Consider the following 4,690-nt stretch of genomic DNA (forward strand, 5'->3'; position numbering starts at 1 on the left):
GTACAACTTACATAATATTTGATCTAACTTCCCGAGTATATGTATATTTATACATTGGCATAAGCCTTCAACTGAAGAGCCATGAGAAGCTTAATAGTCAGTGTGACTGTTGGACTTCATATCCCAACAATCTCCCCGTGAAGACCAACTGGCACTGCCATGCATTGCAGCATTCCCTAATCCCTATTTCGAATCTCAGAGAACAACGAGGCCTTGAGAAGATCTCAAATTTGCCAGAACTTGTTCCAACACAGTCCGGATGAGTCTTCTCCAAGTCTGATCAGAATCAAAAACATTTTCTCTTATGAAAAACTCACACACAAACTTGCCTGTCAATCCATAATCAAGAACACTACCTTTTGTGGATTCAAAACATAATTTTTCTATATGCACAACATGATCTCCAATGAAAGATGGGAGTATTTATGAGATCAGTATTATCTGACTCCAATACCCAACCACAAAGAGGCCAGTTCCAATATTGTTCCCTGAAATCATTGAATTCTCCTTTCCAATTAATGCTAATTACCGAACTGTCCACATAATTGACCAACCTTTCCACGTCAGTATGAATGTTGTGATATGTTGGCAGTTTTGAATTAACAAATGCCTGGTGTCATTTCTCTACAACATGACTTTTGTCCTTGACAGAAACTGTGGAGTCTGAATCCTTACCAACATTCTGATCAGCAATATATGAGAATAGCGGCGTTTCTTTAGCTGGAACAGTGAGAATTTTATTGATTACAGGTTGTGTATCACAATGAGGACCAATAATATGGTCTTCCAAACTACCTACCGGGCTTGCATCGAGCAGAGTATATGTGCATTTATCCACTAAGACCAGATCATTCAATGGCCTTTCCAGGACTTTTGGTTTGTTGGGTAGACACCCATGATGCCCAAGTTGAAGATTTGACCACCTTACGTTGTGACTCCAATCATTCCGGATAACCTTAACCTTGCCATTTCCGTAGACGACATTTTTCGATTGAACTTCCGCCTCTGTCAAGGTTGCAACAACATCAATTTTCTCCTCTCTGCAAGAAACGTTCTCTCCAAGCTGTGCTGACATGGCACAGAATTCTTGAGTTATTGGCTCGCTTCGGCTGGGCCCTTGGACAGTCTCTCTGACCCGAGAACCTGGGCTTGAGGTTTCTTGTCCGCCAGATTTTATTTCAAACCTGTCTTGCATATTTATGTCCATAGCCACATTTGGTAATGTTCCCAACCAGCGGATGTGTCCATCTCCTTGAGAAACCATAGAGGGTGTCTTTCTCTGCCCCTCAACCGTAGGCTTCCCTCCTTTCATGAACGCTACAATGAGAGAATGATCTCTACTACTCTAACATGAGAGTGTCTTGCAGATTATGCACATTCAGAGATGCTGAATCATGACCATGTTGCATTATTTGATCATGACCCACTGCAGATTGCAGTTTGGTGGCAAGGAATTTGTAGAGAGATCCTCCATTATCAAATGTGTTTGGTATAGACACTCGTCACTCACTGTCTCCCACATAATGTCGAACATCCTGCATACTATTCATATGTGCCTTAAGGGCCCGTTTGGTTGCTGGAATATGGATGGAATTAGCATACGGAATTCCTGGAAATTTTTAATTCGCTGTTTGGGTCGGCTAAATTGGAATGGGAATTGAAAAAAACAAAAATCCAGTATGCCCATTAATCCCCCAAAATCTGGATTTGGTATTCCACCTAAATAGGTGGAATTGGTCTAATGCTCGTTTTAATTCCAATTTGTATAAAAATGAGCATTGGATATTATTGGAAATGAATTGTTTTTGAGGTCCGCTTGACCTAGGATTTTCCCGCTTGTTCTATCCTATTTTTACTTGCGTGCTGTTCTCCTCAATTATTTTGCCGCCTCTGTTTTTTCTGTCTCTCACACAGGTATCCATTTTGGATTTTTGTTTGTTTCATTCTGGCTACGGCTTCTATCCATCGAATCTTATTTCTGCTCCAATGAAATGTTGATTCGGGGGCTCTTGTCTTTTGCAGATACTATTGTTTTTCCTCAGCGACATCAACGGTGAAGGGTTTTGCGTTTCACAATCTGGGCAGTTTGTAAAGGGTTTTGCGTTTTGGGTTTGGCATTTGAACATTTGGGAGTTTTGATTCAAATATTTCCACCAAACATCTACACAGACGAATTCCCAAGTTTTTCAAGAAGCAAAAATTGTACACATTAAAGATTCCAAATGAAGTGCAATATAAGATCCCCATCCAACTTCACCAAACTTTTTAGTTTCACCTTCACTCAATAAGTAGTTTGATATATGTTATTTTATGCATGTAGCAGTAAGAGTTTTCTGATTTGAAAGTTTAATAATGTTGGGCTTTCAATGTTCTGATATAACAATCATCATTATGCTTGGGTATATGATTTGACTAACAAATAAGACCATATTCTCAATCCATAATCTGCTGTCATAACAGAGATATATTCATTTATTTCAAAGCATTGATACAAATAACAGAAAGGCAAAACGATTTTACAGTCCACTATTTCTGTGCATGGGGATTAGCAAGTCAACCTCAGTAAATCAATGGTTTATATTCAAAGGTTTGTATCATCCCTTTTCTGGCTGAACCAATTTTATAGGTAAGCATAGTATGTAGCAGCTAAGTACAATGCTTTTGTTAAAATATTAAAAATACATTTCATTCATGTTAAAAAACTGAATAAAAAAGACAATGCTTATTTTGGCTAGTATTCCAATTCTACAATGTGCAACCAAACAGAGGATATCTATATTCTCACAATGAATTCTTGGTCAACTAAACAGTCCCAAAGTGAATTCCATAATCATAATCTGGATTCCAAATTCCAGAATCCCAAAGCCAGCATTCCGAATGCCAATGCTTAATTTATATTCCAGCAACCAAACAGGCCCTAAGGGAATTCTCTTCACCTTCCTCTGTACTTTCACCTTCTTCCAGAGGGAACTCCTTGGTTTCACCTTCATCTTTTCCTACAACAAACCTCTCGTATGTTCCTTTATCTTCTTTCATAGCAGACTTCTCGTCTGCCCTTCCATCTTCTTTCAGCAGAAACTTGGCATGCTCTTCAAAGCATTCAAGTTGCAGCATCCTATGAACTCTGGATGCAAAATTATTTGTGTCATCAAGGTTGGAACCAGAAATAAGAGAATTCATTTTATAATATGCCAACACTAAGCATTTTACAGACTCGCCAGTCTTATCTTCTCTTGTCCGCTTCCGCAATTCTTCCATGACTACTTTCTTATTTGCGCCTGTGCGCTCAAGAATTGCAATAAGCTCAGATTTAAGAGATTTTAAATTTTCTGGTTCATCTTCAGGCTTGTTTTCCCAGCCATCCCACCAGTGCACATGGTGGATTCTTCTGCTCTTAGCAAACATGACCTCATTTTCTACCGAGCCCAAATTTCCAAGAAATTCGTTGATGATAAAATCAACTTCACCGTCTTCCATCTCTGCTCTAGCCTCACTCGGCTCTGATACCAATTGTAAATATAAATCGAACAAAGAAATAGAACAAAGAAGATGAATACATGAACACAAGATTTATCGTGGTCCAGCAAAACTTGCCTACGTCCACACTCGAGCAGGGAATACTTTATTATGAGTAACCAATACAATTACATGACAGTATATGTATATTTATAAATTGGCATAAGCCTTCAACTAAAGAGCCATGAGAAGCTTTATAGTCAGTGTGACTGTTGGACTTCATATCCCAACAATAATAACCATCACAACAATAGTGCATAAACACATTAAAAATATGAAAATGAAAAACCATCAGCAAATCACTAGATTTTGCAAAACAGTCTCAGGACTCAAATAACAAAACGTACTTAAGAAGAAGACAAAAGCCATGTAGGTCCATCGAGGAAATTTTAGGCAGTCAAAGTCAAATTCATTGTATATGTTATCTCTCTCCAAGCCTTTTTTTAATTATAGGCTTCATCTAGCCTCTCACATTGATATTTTTCGTATTGTAGCTTTCAGATTTAAGTCCATTTCAAGGTTTTGATTTGAGAGGTGTTCCATCTTACATTTAATAACTATTAACCCAAAAGAAAGAAAGAAAAACACCCTTCTATAGGAAATGTCTTATAAAAAATTTTACACAAATTTTTCAGATAAAACGATAATTTTCTTAAAAACAGGAAGTGTTTACAGAAAAGTGATCACAGAAATATTTGTTATGAATGAATGAGAGATTGTAATGTCCCCTGTTTAACCAGTTTGGATATATGTTGTCGTTAGCCTACTTCTATGTGGTCCCGGGGGGCTAACAAGGACATGGACGGGATCTTGTGGTGTTTTGGCCTAGTCGATTTTGTTCTGGGGCCAACTAAGTTCGTTTGGAGGCATTTACAATGTGACTTACTATTTTTAGTAAGCCAGCCAGGCTAGCCGGATGATAATTTTGATGATGGGGTTGGATGTGTTTTTCTTAGCTCTTTCTAACGAGCTATCATTTGTGGTGTTTCGAGATCATTTGCTATGGAATTTTAATGCCGGAAGTTATTTAATAAAGTAACTTCAATTAAATTAATATTATAAGGTTACTTTATTATATTTTGTATTTTAAAGTGATAAATGGAAACAATATATTAAAATGCAAATATGAGATTTAATCCCACATTGCTTGTGGAGTGGGGGTCGACCCTCTAAG

The sequence above is a fragment of the Cupressus sempervirens genome, chromosome 1, assembly GCF_028749045.1.
Source record: "Cupressus sempervirens isolate cs-2001-9-10 chromosome 1, ASM2874904v1, whole genome shotgun sequence".
Taxonomy (NCBI): Eukaryota; Viridiplantae; Streptophyta; class Pinopsida; order Cupressales; family Cupressaceae; genus Cupressus; species Cupressus sempervirens.